This window comes from Notolepis coatsorum (genome assembly GCF_963971535.1).
Source record: "Notolepis coatsorum genome assembly, chromosome: 1".
In the NCBI taxonomy this organism is placed as follows: Eukaryota; Metazoa; Chordata; class Actinopteri; order Aulopiformes; family Paralepididae; genus Notolepis; species Notolepis coatsorum.
Window position 1 is genome coordinate 42,757,639 of NC_140165.1, and position 18,531 is coordinate 42,776,169.

Here is an 18,531-nt window from a genome sequence, read left to right on the forward strand (position 1 = left end):
TTAGCCCTATGCTTGCCTATTATTTTAATGGCATCAAATAAAATAATAATAATAAAATAAATAAATAAAATGTTAGAGGAGTGGAGGGGGGGGGGCAGAGCGAGGTGGTTGTTAGAGGAGTGGATGGGGGGGGCAGAGCCTCATAAAGCTAACATTATAGCTGCACTCATAGGAGCGTGTTGATGTAGCCTCATAAAGCTAACAAGAGTATATGTAATACTGTGGTTATGGCCTTTAACTATAGTTAGCAGCTCATAGCTAACATAACAATACTGTGGTTAAGGCCTGCAGCAGCTCAGTAGCTAACATAACAACACTGTAGTTAAGGCCTTTAACCAGCAGCTCAGTAGCTAACATAACAATACTGTGGTTAAGGCCTTTAACCGCAGCTCAGTAGCTAACATAACAATACTGTGGTTAATGCCTTTAACCAGCAGCTCACTGCATAGTGCACTTTAAAGATAATTAGATTAGTATATTTGTGAGGTTACTGATTTATTATTTACATTGAAAAGATACAGAGATAATTTGTTAAAGCTGGACCAGCGCACTACACCTAGGTTAGTCAATCCTAGGCCCCATCCACTCCCTCTGCTAAAGCTCCACTCCTGCACTAAAGTCGGGGATTCAGTTGGACTCAGATCTGCTGCGTTCCCCCCTACCTGGTGACAGTGTACTACTCTCATAAAGTAGGGAATCCACCCTGCTACACAAACATCTCAAAACACACTGGTCAGACTACTGCTTGACCTTACTCCTAGAACCCACCTCACCCCTGCCCACTTTGACAACCTAGGATGGCTAGTAGACGACAGAGTACAGCAACTTGCAATGGGCCTGGTCTACAAGATACACTACATGACCAAGGTACCCGGTGTACATGTCAAAATACTTCCCAAAGGTCAGTGAATACCACGACCACAACACAGGGAGCTCCACAAATCATGTTAAACCCAGATTCGGCTAACAGGGTAGCTAACAGGGGAGCTAAAGAGGCTAACAGGGGAGCTAACAGGGGAGCTAACAGCCGCAGCTAAAGAGGCTAACAGGGGAGCTAACAGGGGAGCTAAAGAGGCTAACAGGGGAGTTAACAGGGGAGCTAACAGCCGCAGCTAAAGAGGCTAACAGGGGAGCTAACAGGGGAGCTAAAGAGGCTAACAGGGGCGCTAACAGGGGAGCTAACATGGGAGCTAAAGAGGCTAACAGGGGAGCTACTAACTAAGTCTCTGCTTCAGAAAGGTTTAGCCCAATATACAGAATTGCTAATTGTGCATTACCTTTTACAGTAAAACTGAACATGAAAGTCATGCATCCCATACAATAGCACTGTGAGTACATCTGAAACACATTAAATTAGAGGCACAACATTTCTGCAGAAAATTATCTGCTTATATAAGTACACATATCATCTAATGAAATATTAAGTGTTTTATAGACAACTTTATACAGCTAACTTTATACAGTTTAAAGGAACACGCCAACATTTTGGAAAATTCGCTCAGTCTTAGCACAATGATAGCCTAGCTTAGCACAATGAATGGAAGCGGGCATGACTGGTTAGCCTAGGCATTGTCCAACTAACACCTCTCCCAAAGGCTACCCAATCATGTCCGCTTCCATTAATTGTGCTAGGCTAACATGCAGCTTAGCTAGCCTACAGTCAGGAAATATACAATCAAAATACAACTCCCAAACATTCCTGTAAACATGTTGTGACCTGTGTATTTACCACGTCTCCCAGTCACACAAGTCACACGAGTCTCCAAGTCACACAAGTGTCCAAGTCACACGAGTCTCCAAGTCACACGAGTCTCCAAGTCACACAAGTCTCCAAGTCACACAAGTCACACGAGTCTCCAAGTCACACGAGTCTCCAAGTCACACAAGTCTCCAAGTCACACAAGTCACACGAGTCTCCAAGTCACACAAGTCTCCAAGTCACACAAGTCACACGAGTCTCCAAGTCACACAAGTCTCCAAGTCAAGTTCAAGTTCTTCAAGTTCTTTAATAGTTGTCATACAGAAGTACAGAATACTTTCATACAAAATGCTTCTTACTGTTACGCTCCAGAGACTGTGCTAGACAAGATAGTATCAAATAACATAATAACATAATATAGCATGAATTTAGAAGAAGAAAATGAGGTCACAGTGTTCGGTATAGACATATGTACAATGTTCTGAGTTACCATATAATATACAATACACAATACTATGCAGTGTACTAATGTACAGTACTATCTAGTGCAAAGCAGAAATGGGATGAGGTACAATTTTAGGTACAATTTACAGTAAGGTGTACGAGTTGTAGTGCAATCCTTCATCCATAAATATAAAGTGTGGGGAGTGGGTGCTACAGTGTGTTTGTTTAAAGTGGGTGTGTGCTATAAGTGTGTGGAGTGGGTGCTACAGTGTGTTTGTTTAAAGTGAGTGTGTGCGTGTGGATGTGTGTGCTATGTGCGTTTGGTGGTTGTTGTTGTGTAGTGTTCATTCATTGTTCGTTTAGCAGCCTGATGGCCTGGGGATAGAAGTTTATGGGGGACACAAGTCACACAAGTCTCCAAGTCACACGAGTCTCCAAGTCACACGAGTCTCCAAGTCACACAAGTATCCAAGTCACACGAGTCACACAAGTCTCCCAGTCACACAAGTCTCCAAGTCACACGAGTCTCCAAGTCACACAAGTCTCCAAGTCACACAAGTCACACAAGTCTCCAAGTCACACAAGTCTCCAAGTCACACAAGTCACACAAGTCTCCAAGTCACACAAGTCACACAAGTCTCCAAGTCACACGAGTCTCCAAGTCACACGAGTCTCCAAGTCACACAAGTCTCCAAGTCACACTTTCAAAACCACTCTCAAAGAACACCTACGGGGGACTGCAATTCGAAACTGGCCCCTGTAAATGTCCTAACCCAACCCCCTCCAATGTACAGTAAATTACCAAACATGGTTTTGTCAATATTCCAATGTAGTTGTGCTTGTACAGTTGTACAGTCCCCCACCCACCCCTCCTACCCAACCCCCCCACCCCACCCACCCAACCACATCCAATGTACAGTCCCCCCCCCACCCACCCAACCCCCCCCCACCCCACCTAATGTACGGTTCTACGTCAAATGTACTCTCTTTTCTAGACTCTTTTTTTTATCACAAACAGTACTGTATTTGCTAATCTGGTATATCATAAATGTATAGATGTAGCAGTGTGTATTTATTATTTTTATGTCTTTTAATCTACATTTATTTTGATTTAATTACTGGACTGTCATTATTGTTATTATTATTTCTGTCATTGTCCTGTGATTTATCATTAATTATTACTGTTACTCTATTGTTTGTCTAGTTTCATGTTAGAAAAAAGAAAATAAAAAACATTTGTTAAAAAAAAAAGATGTAGCAGTGTGTGTATATCTGTATGTCATTGTTGTCACATGTCATGTTATGATGAATTGAAAATGGGGGACCCTGATGTAAACAAGACGAAAGTCTTTCTCTGGTCTGCATCCCCTTAACAATTGTGTGTATTGAGCTGTACTGTATTGTACCCATTCTGCAATAATAGAAATAAAGTTTTCAATCAATCAATCAAAACCGTGGTCAGTCTGTGCGGAGACGCAAGGAAGGGCAGGGTTGCCAGATAGGATTAATAATATCCGAACCGGCCAGTCTTATCAAAGGTATGCCAAATGGCGGCTCACTCTCAAATCTGGCAACACTGATTAACAGTTGCGTTGCATTGTGGGGATCCCCCCCACAATGCATTGGGGTTTCAAATTTTGAATTGACGCGGGCGGTATAGAGATTACGTCGTACGAGTCGCCAACTGTTGCTTCTCTCTCAGGTAATTTATGCAACACAGATATATTTGATAATTTATAAGTAATACCGCTAATATAAATGAGTGCTGTTTAGTCTCTGTTTCAGTGAGTGTAGCGCGAGCTCACGTTACTACTAGGCTACATAAACTGTAGCGCGAGCTCACGTTACTAGGCTACATACACTGCTACAGGCAGAGCCTCACGTCGTCACCAACTGTTCTCATCTCAGGTAATTGTGCAATAATTGGGTAATATTTTATTATTTATAAGTAATGCATGCTGCTGATATAAATGCTGTTTAGTCTGTGTTTCAGTGACTAGTCTACTGTAACGTTATTTGCTCGATATTATGAAACTGGTGGGATCTGTAAACTACAGTAGCACTACTGCTAGTAGGCCTAGACTGCAGAATACTGACGTTAGCTAACCAATGCATATCACGCAGATCTTTCATGGTTTAATTTAATTATAAAATATATAATTTCATTGTCATTGTTCATACTGTTACAGTGCTGGATCTCAACGACATGAAAGCAGAAGACGGCTCAATAACAACTACCGGTATACTTCAATTGGTCGTAAGTGATGTATAATTATTTTTTTATTGTGTGTGTGACTGTATATATAATATATACTTTTTAATCTGGGACATCATTTTCAAAGAGTCATCCTGTAATGCCTTCTCTCTCTCTCCCAAGACGGTCAAGATCTACCAAGTCTTCAAGATCTTCAAGTGGTCATGCTTGTAAGTGATGTATAAAATGTTTTATTGTGTGTGTGTGTGTGTGTGTGTGACTGTGTATATATATACTTTTCAATCTGGGACTTTCATTTCAACAGCTGGAAAGAGTCATCCTGTAAATGCCTTCATAATGTTGAATGTCCTTACTTTTAGCTCTTCTGCAAAGACTTCTTACAAATCAAGAAGTGTTGATGGATGCTACAGTATATTGTATGTAGATGTGCATGACGTGGACTAAATTAGAGGTCCTAGATATGGAAGTTTGAAGATAGCGGTGTTTCAAGAGACTGGCTAGGCTACTGCAGGCTGTAGAGTGGTGAGTTAACTTGTTCCATGTGCCGCAAGTATGTCAAAAAGAAAAACAGAAACAACACATTTGTCATTGTCATGTTAACAGTTACTTCACAGTACAAATACGTGAGTCCCCTGTTGTGGTTGTGAGTCACCTTTATTAGCTTAACTCCGTAGCAACATCACATATTCACGTATATTCAACATCACATTCACGTATATTCTCTCCCCACCGTATGTATCTTTTTTTTCTACCACCCCCTCCTCCTAATGTACAGTCTCCTCCCCATCATAATGTATATATTCTCTGTTAGGATCTATGGGTAACATTGATTCCTGTATATTTGCATATCATATATGTCACAAATGTAACATTACTATATACCTGTAGTATGTCCCTACTATGCCATAAATGTCATGATGTCAATGTTGTGTAATGTCATAAATGTCACTATGAATTGAAAATGGGGGACCCTGATGATGTAAACAAGACGAAAGTCCTTCTCTGCTCTGCATCCCCTTAACAATTGTGTGTATTGAGCCGTACTGTATTGTACCCATTCTGCAATCTGTTAAATATTGATTGATTGATTGAACATTTTATTAACAGATTGCAGAATGGGTACAATACAGTACAGCTCAATACACACAATTGTTAAGGGGATGCAGACCAGGGAAATACTTTAATCTTGTTTACATCAGGGTCCCCCATTTTCAATTCATCATAACATACACAACATACAGATAGACAGTACTGCTACATCTATACATTTATGACATACCAGATTTACAAATATAGTATTATTTGTGATACAAAAATAGTCTAAAAAAGAGAGTATATATACATTTGACGAAGAAACTGTACATTGGAGGAGGTTGGGTAGGTGTGGTGGGGGGACTGTACATTGGAGGTGGTTGGGTAGGCGGGGTGGGGGGGGGGGAATGTACATTGGATTATCAACGAAACCTTACTTGGTCCCAAGAAGAGGGTCTTGTGTATTAAATAAAGTTTTCATTCATTCATTCACTCTGGATCTGGTAAATCCAGTAGCAATACACACAATTGTTAAGGGGATACAGACCAGAGAAAGATGTTTGTCTTGTTTACATCATCAGGGTCCCCCATTTTCAATTCATAGTGACATTTATGACATACACAACATACATGACATCATGACATTTATGACATAGGGACATACATGACTTACAGGTGTATAGTACTGTTACATTTGTCACATATACGATATGCAAATATACAGTGCTGTTACCCAGAGATCCTAACAGTAAATATATACATATGATGAGGAGGCGACTGTACATTAGGAGGGGGGGGGGGGGGGGGTGGGTAGGCTCCCTTAAAACGCTAATGCTATTTAAAAGAAAAGAAAAAATCAGTGGAGGTTAAAATAAGAATATGACTTGGCCTGAAAAAAAGTTCAGTCAGGAGAATTTTTTTGTTTTAATCCCTGGAATCACTGGCCTTAGACTATCTACTAACGTATTATCTCTCTCTCTCTCTCTCTCTCTCTCTCTCTCTCTCTCTAGGTTCATGGCCACTAATGACTTCAGAGCTTCAGAAGGACAGTATGCTGGATGAGGAAGGTCTTGGCCATGCTGCGATGGCTCCTAGAGGACAAGAACGGAGGTGCAGGACCTGGCTGTCAAATGGTTTGTAATGCTACAGTATAAATTATTGTATTACCCATCACACTCACCATCAATGACTCCACCATCACCCCCTCCCCCCTAGTCCGCAACCTCGGTGTCATCCTCGACCCCACCCTCTCATTTGACCCCCATGTCCGCTCCATTGTCAAAACTTCATATTTTCACCTCTGCAACATTGCCAAAATCCGTCACTGCCTCTACCCCCTGCTGCTGAATCCCTCATACACGCCTTCATCTCCTCCCTCCTGGACTACTGCAACTCCCTCCTCACTGGCATCACCTCCCGCTCCTTCCATAAACTGCAGATGGTCCAAAACTCAGCCGCCCGCCTCCTCACTATTACCCGGTCCCGCAAACACATCACTCCTGTCCTCCACTCCCTCCACTGGCTCCCGATCAAGGAACGCATTAACTTCAAAACACTACTCCTCACATTCAAAGCCCTCCATAGCCTGGCCTCACCCTGGTCTCAAACGTTTTACACCAAGTACCACCTGAGAACGTAGCTGGCTCTCCAAGTACCACCATATGACCGACGTTAAAATACAGTATTCAGCTATGCACAGTTCACGCAGGAGGCAAATGTATTCCTAATACCATTATTTTGTTACAAAGACTTAATTTCCTCCATTCTGGTGCAGGAATGTTTGAATTTTTACCATTTAAATTCCAGTGTTTGTGATGGGCATCACAAAGTATTGTATAAAAAAAACAAAAAAAACACACATATTCAATACATTTTGAATTGTAACCCTTTAAATGCCAGTTTGTGTGATGGCATCACAAATTATTGTTAAAAAATATTATTATTGTTGCTGTGGTATGGAAGCAAATGAGTGACAGAAGTATTTGAATTTTATCAGACACCGAATTTATAGCATTGAAAATAATTACTTTGAAAACATGTATCTGAATTTTTTTGTTCCGAATGTGAAATAAAAATTCAGTGTTTAAAATTCAATGTAAAAAATTCGAATGCATAATAAAAGTCAATGTAAAAAAATTCGATGCATAATTGCGGTGTATAACATTCTATGTAAAAAATTCGATGCATAATTGCGGTGTATAAAATTCAATATAAAAAATTCGATGCATAATTGCGGTGTATAAAATTCAATGTAAAAAACCATCATCCGGGCTGCATGACAACTGGCTTGTCCTTCCGCGTTCCCGTTTGGTGCTCTGATTGGCCAGGTCATGTGACATGAGCGGCAGTCGTGGGACGGCAAGTTTTTGAAGGGTTAAGTTAGGCACTCTTTCGAAGTTGGTTAAGGTTAGAGTTTGTCTTAGAGCGTGACGGCAAGTTATTTTGACGGTTAAGCTTAGGCACTCTTTCGAAGTTGGTTAAGGTTAGAGTTTGTCTTAGAGCATGGCGATAGAACGCCAGGTAGTTTGCAGGCTGTTCGACGCGGAAATGGGCAAACACGCTATTGGGCGCACATGTCACATGACCTGGCCAATCAGAGCGCCAAACGGGAATGCGGAAGGACAAGCCAGTTGCCGAAAGGATACACGCATCCGGGCTGCGTGCATACCAAACCAAGCCGCATTTCTCGGAGACGCTCTCTGATTGGCACTGACTGACGCTCTCTGATTGTACATTAGGAGGGGGTGGGTGGGAGAGAAATATACATACGGTGGGGAGAGAATATATACATACGGTGGGGAGGATACTACATTAGGAGGGGGTGGGTGGGAGAGAAATATACATATGGTGGGGACAGAATATATACATACGGTGGGGAGGAGACTGTACATTAGGAGGGGGTGGGTGGGAGAGAAATATACATACGGTGGGGAGAGAATATATACATATGATGGGGAGAGAATATATACATACGGTGGGGAGGAGACTGTACATTAAGAGGGGGTGGATGGGAGAGAAATATACATATAATAGACAGTCTCCTCCCCACCGTATGTATATATTCTCTCCCCACCATATGTATATTTCTCTCCCACCCGCCCACCCCCTCCTAATGTACAGTCTCCTCCCCAATCTATGTATATATTCTCTCCCCACCATATGTATATATTCTCTCCCCACCATATGTATATTTCTCTCCCACCCCCTCCTAATGTACAGTCTCCTCCCCACCGTATGTATATATTCTCTCCCACCCCCTCCTAATGTACAGTCTCCTCCCCATCGTATGTATATATTCTCTCCCCACCATATGTATATTTCTCTCCCACCCCCTCCTAATATACAGTCTCCTCCCCACCGTATGTATATATTCTCTCCCCACCGTATGTATATTTCTCTCCCACCCACCCCCTCCTAATGTACAGTCTCCTCAACACCGTATGTATATATTCTCTCCCACCCCCTCCGAATGTACAGTCTCCTCCCCACCGTATGTATATATTCTCTCCCCACCGTATGTATATTTCTCTCCGACCCACCCCCTCCTAATGTACAGTCTCCTCCCCACCGTATGTATATTCTCTCCCCAACGTATGTATATATACCGCCATCTTTCTCCCGGGTTGGTGTGATCACATGACTGACAAAGCCGTGCAGTGATAGGCCAGAAGTCAATTCGATTGCATCCTGGCTCGATTGCTTATCCTGTCTGGGTAGCCCGGATGATGGTTTTTTACATCGAATTTTATACACCGCAATTATGCATAGAATTTTTTACATTGAATTTTATACACTGCAATTATGCATCGCATTTTTTACATTGAATTTTATACACCGCAATTATGCATCGAATTTTTTACATTGAATTTTATACACTGCAATTATGCATCGAATTTTTTACATTGAATTTTATACACTGCAATTATGCATCGAATTTTTTACATTGAATTTTATACACTGCAATTATGCATCGCATTTTTTACATTGAATTTTATACACCGCAATTATGCATCGAATTTTTTACATTGAATTTTATACACTGCAATTATGCATCGAATTTTTTACATTGAATTTTATACACTGCAATTATGCATCGAATTTTTTACATTGAATTTTATTATGCATTCGAATTTTTTACATTGAATTTTTATTTCACATAGGTAAATTCGGAGCAAAGAAATTCAGATACATGTTTTCAAAGTAATTATTTTCAATGCTATAAATTCGGTGTCTGATAAAATTCAAAAATCAGATACATGTTAAGTAATTATTTTCAATGCTATAAATTCGGTGTCTGAAAAAATTCAGATACATCTGTCACTCATTTGCTTCCATACTGTGGCTCTTGTTGTATTTTGTTATCTTGCTTTCCTTCTCTCTCTTCTCTCTCTCTCTTCTCTCTCTCTCCATCTCTCTCTATCTCATCCTCTTCTCTTCTGTCTTCGTTCTGTCGTTGAATTTGTGGTTCGTTCTTTTTATTTGCCTTTTTCACTTTTCGTGTAGGGCAGTAGTTCGGTGAGTGGAAGTCCCGTCCCCTCCGCCTGTATCAGTTCCGCAACCGTTTCCATTTCCGGGGTAGGCCTGATTGGCCGTGACAGGCACGTGACCCGCCACGGCCACGCCCCGCAGCAGCCCCAGGACGCGGCAGCGCGAGGCTGCTGTGTTTCACCGCCGCTTTCCGCCTTCAACGCCGCAGCAGCAAATTGTCATCACTTTCCCCACTGAGTTACCATACGCTATACAATATACTATGCAATGTACTAATATACAATACGGCTCACTTTTCCCACTTCAATGACAGAGCCGCTGTTTAATAATATTGTCGCGGCGGAGCTCCGTCACGGCAGCAAGTTTCAAGTTCAAGTTTCTTTAATAGTTGTCATACAGAAGTACAGAATACTTTTGTACAAAATGCTTCTTACTGTTGCGCTCCAGAGACTGTGCATGACAAGATAAGTATGAAATAAAAACATAGTAAAAATTAGAAGTAAAAAAAGAGGTCACAGTGTTCAGTTTAGACATATGTACAATGTTCGTAGACGTAGTTACCATACAATATACAATACTGTGCAGTGTACTAATATACAATACTATATAGTGCAAGGCATAAATGGACGAGGTGCAGTTTAGGTACAATTCACAGTAGGTGTACGAGTTGTAGTGCAAATCCTTTATCAATAAATATAAAGTGTAAGTGTGTTTGTGTGATCTAAAGTGTGGAGAGTGGGTGCTGCAGTGTGTTGTTTGTTTGAGTGAGTGTGTGCGTGTGGGTGTGTGTGCTGTGTGCATTTGATGGTTGTTGCATAGTGATTATTGTTCGTTTAGCGATTTTTTTTTTCGTTTAGCAGCCTGATGGCCTGGGGATAGAAGCTCCTTCTGAGTCTTTCTGTGCTCGCCTTAAGACTCCGGTATCGCTTGCCTGACGGCAGCAGTTCAAAGAGGCAGTTGTTCGGGTGGCTCGAGTCCTTAATAATTCTCTTAGCCTTCCCCTTGCACCGCTTGTTGTAAATGTTCTGGAGGGTGGGAAGCCCCCCTCCAATTGTGCGTTCGGCTGAACGTGTCACTCTTTGTAGTCTGCTACGGTCTTGTGCAGTGCTATTCCCAAACCAGGAGGTGATGTTGCCGGTCAGGATGCTCTCTATTGTACATGAGTAGAAGTTCCTAAGGATCTTCTGACTGACTTGGAACTTCCTTAGGCGCCTGAGGAAGTAGAGGCGTTGTCGTGCCTTCTTCACAACACTGTCAATGTGTGTGGTCCATGTCAAGTCCTCGGATATGTGGGCTCCGAGGTACTTGAAACTGTTCACAACTGTTCACAGCATTATGTAGCAGTAATCCCCCTTTTTTACCATCAACAACTAGCTCAACTGGCAGCGCTCCCTTGCTGTGGATCCTGCGGTCTGTTGGTGACAAGTTCGATTCCCTTAAATTTTTTATTTATTTTTTTAACGTGCATTCTTTCGCCGGTTAAGTTTAGGCATGTTAACTTTAAGCATAGTATATTGTATGATACAGTAACAGTCTCTGGAGCGCAACAGTAAGAAGTGGGGAAAGTGATGACAATTTGCTAAAGCGGCGGTGAAACACAGCAGCCTCGCGTTGCCGCGGGGCGTGGCCGCGGCGGGTCACGTGCCTGTCGCGGCCAATCAGGCCTACCCCGGAAATGGAAACGGTTGCGGAACTGATACAGGCGTCCCCTCCACGTCGGGGACCAGCACGCCTCGCCGGGGCTGGCGACAGCTCCCCCAGACCCCCGCCACACCACGCCCCCACGTCACCTATTCCCCTGTGGTCCCACTTCACCTATTCCCCCATGGTCCATAAGGCTATGCCAACGCCTCCCGGGTTGCCCCAGGGGCGCCTCCCGGCCCGGCCCCCTGGCGCTTTTCTCCGGAGCCCCCCCCAGGGCCAGGGGCCTCCCCCTGCCGGCCCCCCGCCACCCCACCATGGCTCACCCCGTCAGGGTCGCCACCCGGCACCTCGCTGGGGTGACGCGGGAGGAGGGGGGGCTCCATGGAGGGCGATGGTTGCTTCTACAACCAGGACTACCAGGACTACGAGCCACGCCACGAGCCGCCCGCCTATGAGCAGAGCCCCGCATAACATTGGGGTCTTGTGCTTGGCACTCCGAGCATGGCACTAACACTGTCACGGTTAGGGGTTTGGTTCCTGCTGGGGCCACCCGTTGTGAAAGATGTATGCAGTCATTCCAAAGCACTTTATGTCCTAGTAATAAAGCTGTGCTATAGAGATGCTGTCATTCATTCATAACCAAACCAAAAGACACTAAATGCAGGCTTTCATTTACAACTGAACGGCCATATCATTCAGTTTTTGTATTAATTTTCCTAAAAAAATTTGCTAAGCTAGACTAACATGAAAGTTTAAGTACACACTTGAGTAAAAGTCAAAGTTTCTACTTTTAAATGTACTTAAGTAGTAAACAGTGATCTTTTTTTCTGACTGTCTATATTCTACTGATAGCAGGTGTTTAATCAAAGATCCCCTGTGGGAGAAGCTGTTGCAGGGGAACAATGGGTTAGTTTCATTGGAGGCTTTGTCGTTGGGTTCAGAGAGGAGGATGTGATATTTTTTGTTAATAAATGTTTAAATATCTATTCAAGTTGTCATTTTTAACTGGAAAAAGTAGCATGTATGAGGGTAATTGTTACTTTACTTGATATTTGAGCTTCACTGCAGAATGATGTATATTGTGTACTGAGAATATATTTCAGTGAGGTAGGAGACAGCATGTAAACTTCTGAATTTTTCAATGAGGGACATGCCAATACTCCATTGGTAAAGGGAAGGGTCCTTAAATATGTGGCATTGTATTACTAATCAACCATTTCCTACTGTATTTCCGCTAATGTATGGTCATAGGCAGATAGTGGAGTAGCTCTGGCAGAATACTGGGTACACAGTAAATTCCGCTGACTAAACTCAAATTTCTTTACTCAGTTTGAGTCAAATGTACTCTGCGGAATTTACTGTGTAGTACCAGTATTGCATTGGCAGTGTCGGCTAGGCTTCGTGCAACCAGACCTTGCCCAGTGTGTTTGGGCCGCATCTGGGCTGCTTTAGGCAACCAGACGTTCACCGCTTCCGGCAACCCCGGACCTGGCCCAGTGTACTCGGGCCGGAATCGGCCAGTCAGTCATTGCCGCCTACTGGGCCGATTCCGCCAATTCCGGACGTTCACCGCTTCTGGCAACCCCGGACCTGGCCCAGTGTACTCGGGCCGGAATCGGCCAGTCAGTCATTGCCGCCTACTTGGCCGATTCTGGCAACCGGACTAGGGCCTATTAATTTCTTCCGGCATGCCGGATGCAGGCCATTAATGGGCCGGAACTTTTTGGCCACCTGGGTACTGTACCTATGGACATTAGAGAGGCTAGCTCACTAAATATTCAGTAAGCTAGAAACATATCTCTTCACCTTAGCCTTTGCACTCCACACTGTGATAATTGCAGTGATGGGCAGTAGCTAGCTACAAGTAGCGACGCTACGTAGCTTAACTACAATTCTCAGTAGCGTGCTGGTAGCGTCGCTACTTTTTAACCAGGGTAGCGGTCTCTGTAGCGGAGCTATTTATAGAACGAAGTAGTAACGTAGCGACGAGGAAACGTTACACGCTACTTTCGGGAGAAACAGTCTCGACTAGAAGAAAAAAAAACTCCCCGTAAAAAAACCACTATGATTGGTTGGTTGGTTAAGGTTTAGATATGAGTATGACGACTCACGATTGGGTATGGTAGGCCAAAACATTACGGGTAGGCCAATCAGAGGCAGGATAGGGCGGGACTCCAGCCGCAAAGCAGGAAGTGAAAATCAAAACAGACGTACTGAATGAATGCAATTTAACGGATTACATGAACCAGTCCGCGCGAAATGGCAGAGGGGTTCGATGGCATTGATGAAGATGATGATGTCAATAACAACAATGCCTCTCCATGGCCCTATCTGGGACACATTCAGGGGCGGAGCTATAGGCGCGGCAGGGGAGGCAGCGGCCTTAGGGCCCGCCCACCGTCTGGCGGGAGGGGGGGCCCGGGCCCCGGCCCCCCCTCCGGCCCCGGGCCCAGGCCCGGGACTGAATGGAGTTGCCGTTCGCGTGTGGGACTGGATCGAACACAACTGGTGGTAACGGCAACTGGGACTGGTGCGTTTGTTTTGATTCTAGGCTCCTCCCGTTTTGCCAGTACTGTGGTACGAGTACGACTGATAGCGTGTGGTTTAGGAACAGGGCGTTTTGCACAAATCCAGCGCTCCCTTTCCTTGGCTGTGACGTATTTTTCTCTGATGTCGCGTTCACGTTACGTGGGAAGAATCGGAAGAATCAGCTTCCGACTGGGAAAAACCATTCACGTCAGCCTCCTAGTTGTAATTCCTACTAGGACATATGGGATTTTTTATAGACCCCGATATCTCCCACTTCGCGTCACGAATTGCGGAAGTATGGATGTGGGCGTTTTGATCGAGTCAATGCGTGAAGGCTTCCTAGTTGTAGCAACGAGATGTCCTCTGGTTCTTCCGCTTCTTCCCACGTAACGTGAACGCGACATCAGAGAAACACAACATAATAAGTCACCTGAAACATGAATGAATGAAAACTTTATTAACAGATTGCAGAATGGGTACAGTACAGTACAGCTCAATACATACAATTGTTAAGGGGATGCAGACCAGAGAAAGACTTTCGTCTTGTTTACATCAGGGTCCCCCATTTTCAATTCATAGTGATCATAGAAAACATATACGTTACCACCTAGCCACAATCTATGGTATTTCTAGATTACCACATGGGTGGCGCATGTGAACACTTTGTGAATTATGTGAGGGTGTATCATGATGATGGTAATTTGGCACTTAACGAACGTTACCTATCTCTTTGCCGTTTTGCATAGTGCACTGCATAGTACCAGAGATGACAAAAGTTATGTGGTAACATAGGTCGCATCACTGCCAGTAGTCGGCATATTACCCAATTCTGACTCTGGTATTAGTCAACTAACGTACTGTTAGCCAGCTACTGTAATAACGAAACTGAAATATCTAATGATGATAGTCAATCATAAAGACAGAAAACACTCTCATCACAGACAAGCTGGATCTGGCCAAATACCTAAACATGTCATGGTGAATGAATGAAAACTTTATTTAACAGATTGCAGAATGGGTACAATACAGTACAGCTCAATACATACAATTGTTAAGGGGATGCAGACCAGAGAAACACTTTCGTCTTGTTTACATCAGGGTCCCCCATTTTCAATTCATTATAACATAATGACATACAGATAGACAGTAGTGCTACATCTATACATGACATACCAGATTTGCAAATACAGTACTGTTTGTGATACGAAAAGAGTCCAGAAAAGAGAGTATATACATTTGACGTATTATTATTGTATTGTGATATGTTTTGTTTCATGTTGGATTTTTTTTTTTTTTTTTTTTTTTTTTTTTTTAATAATACAATAAATATCGGGGGGGGGGGGGGCCCGAGCTGTCAATCTCGCCTCGGGGCCCGTGGGGCATTCCAACCGCCACTGGACACATTTATAAGTTTGACTGAAAAAACGGCTAAAACATATGCTGCTCTCAACACGTCCAGCACTAACTTGAGAACACAGGAAAGAGAGCCGGGGTCCGGAACAGACTGAGGTCCAAACGACACAGAACCACATTGCCCAGCATATTGTTGGCCAATGTGCAATCGATAGGAAACAAATTGGACGACATCAGAGCAAGGATCCAATTCCAGAGGGACATTCGGGATTGTAACGTCCTCTGTTTCACAGAAACTTGGCTGAGTCCAGATGTCCCGAATCATGCAATAGAACCGGCAGACCACTTCTTCGTTCTACGAAAAGACCGGACGGCATTAGAGTCACTAAAGAAGAAAGGAGGCGGCATCGCCTTCATGATAAACAAGGAGTGGTGCGATTTAGGCAACACAAAAGAAATGTCTAACCACTGCTCCCCAGACCTGGAGTTTATCACGATAAAATGTCGACCCTTCTTCCTCCCAAGAGAGTTAACGTCCATCATCCTCATCGGAGTGTACATTCCACCACACGCGAACACTGAGGTCGCACTTTCAAAACTTCACGACGAGGTAAACAAACTCCAGGCAGCTAACGTTGACGCGGCCATTTTGGTCTTGGGGGATTTCAACAGCGCGCGTCTTAAAAAGGTGCTGCCGAATTTCTATCAGCATGTGACCTGTCCCACCAGAGGCGAGAACATATTAGACCATGTATACTCGCAATTTAAGAATGGGTACAAGTCACAGGCTCTTAGTCCATTCGGTAAAAGCGATCACGCAGCAATTTTTCTTTTGCCTAAGTACAAACAGTGTCTCAAGCGAACGCCGGTGGTCTCGCGAGAGGTTAAGCGTTGGACCGTGACGTCAGTAGAGTCACTCCAAGCAGTGCTGGGAAGCACAGAATGGAGTGTACTCCGTGATAACACAGCCAATATTAACGAATACACCGAAACGGTGATTGACTATGTCTGTACTCAGGTAGAAGTAATAATCCCCACCACCAAAATTAATATCTACCCAAACCAAAAGCCCTGGGTAGACAAATCCGTCCGTGAGGCTCTGAAAGTGCGCACATCAGCATACAACACCGGGCTGGTGACAGGCAACATGGAAGAACACAAGATGGCAAGATACAACGTCAGGAGAGCAGTAATAGAGGCAAAACGGCGTTACAAGGATAAAGTTGAACTTCAGTTTGAACAGGCTGACTCTAGAGGCATGTGGCAGGGCCTCAGAACAATGACAGACTACAAAGGAACCCCCCTCAAACTGAACAGTGACATCTCCTTAGCAAATGATCTCAACTCCTTCTATGCGAGGTTTGAGGCTGTGAATAACAACACCAGCCTACAAACCACGGCAATGGGGGGGGGGGGTCTGCTGATGGAGACTCAGTGTTCAGGGTAACAGAGCATGAGGTGAGACGGATCTTTAAAAAAGTGGATATCAGGAAGGCAGCAGGACCGGACGGCATCCCCGGCCGCGTCCTAAAAGTCTGTGCCGACCAACTGGCCCCGGTATTCACTGACATCTTCAACCTGTCCTTGGAACAGGCCGTCATCCCCACCTGTCTGAAGAAGTCCACCATCATCCCTGTACCCAAAAAATCTACGCCCGCTTGCCTCAACGACTACCGCCCTGTAGCCCTCACCTCCATAGCCATGAAGTGCTTTGAGAAGCTAGTGAAGGGCTACATCTGTTCCTCCCTCCCAATCAACCTGGACCCTCTGCAATTTGCATATCGCCCCAACAGGTCCACGGAGGACGCCATAGCCCATGTGCTGCACACAGCAGCATCACATCTGGACAAGAGGAAGGGGAACTATGTGAGAATGCTGTTCATCGACTACAGCTCAGCATTCAATACCATAGTCCCCTCCAAACTCATAGCCAAGCTCAGGGACCTGGGCTTGAACTATGACCTGTGCCAGTGGGTCCTGGACTTCCTGACGGGCAGACCCCAGGTGGTAAGAGCCGGCAACTGCACCTCCTCATCCATCACGCTCAACATAGGGGCCCCCCAGGGCTGTGTTCTGAGCCCCCTCCTCTACTCCCTGTACACACATGACTGCGTAGCACAGCGGAACAACAACACCATCATCAAATTTGCTGATGACACAGTAGTGGTGGGCCTGATCTCTGCCAACGACGAAAGGGCCTACCTGGAAGAGGTAGAGAACCTGTCACAGTGGTGTCAGGAGAACTGCCTCTCCCTGAACGTCAGCAAAACAAAAGAGATGATTGTGGACTTCAGGAGGTCGGGGGTCAAGGACTACAGCCCCCTCAGCATCGACGGGGCACCAGTTGAGAGAGTGAACAGTTTCAAGTACCTCGGAGCCCACATATCCGAGGACTTGACATGGACCACACACATTGACAGTGTTGTGAAGAAGGCACGACAACGCCTCTACTTCCTCAGGCGCCTAAGGAAGTTCCAAGTCAGTCAGAAGATCCTTAGGAACTTCTACTCATGTACAATAGAGAGCATCCTGACCGGCAACATCACCTCCTGGTTTGGGAATAGCACTGCACAAGACCGTAGCAGACTACAAAGAGTGACACGTTCAGCCGAACGCACAATTAGAGGGGGGCTTCCCACCCTCCAGAACATTTACAACAAGCGGTGCAAGGGGAAGGCTAAGAGAATTATTAAGGACTCGAGCCACCCGAACAACTGCCTCTTTGAACTGCTGCCGTCAGGCAAGCGATACCGGAGTCTTATGGCGAGCACAGAAAGACTCAGAAGGAGCTTCTATCCCCAGGCCATCAGGCTGCTAAACGAACAATAATCGCTAAACGAACAATAATCACTATGCAACAACCATCAAATGCACACAGCACACACACCCACACGCACACACACACTCACTCAAACAAACAACACACTGCAGCACCCACTCTCCACACTTTAGATCACACAAACACACTTACACTTTATATTTATTGATAAAGGATTTGCACTACAACTCGTACACCTACTGTGAATTGTACCTAAACTGCACCTCGTCCATTTATGCCTTGCACTATATAGTATAGTATTGTATATTAGTACACTGCACAGTATTGTATATTGTATGGTAACTACGT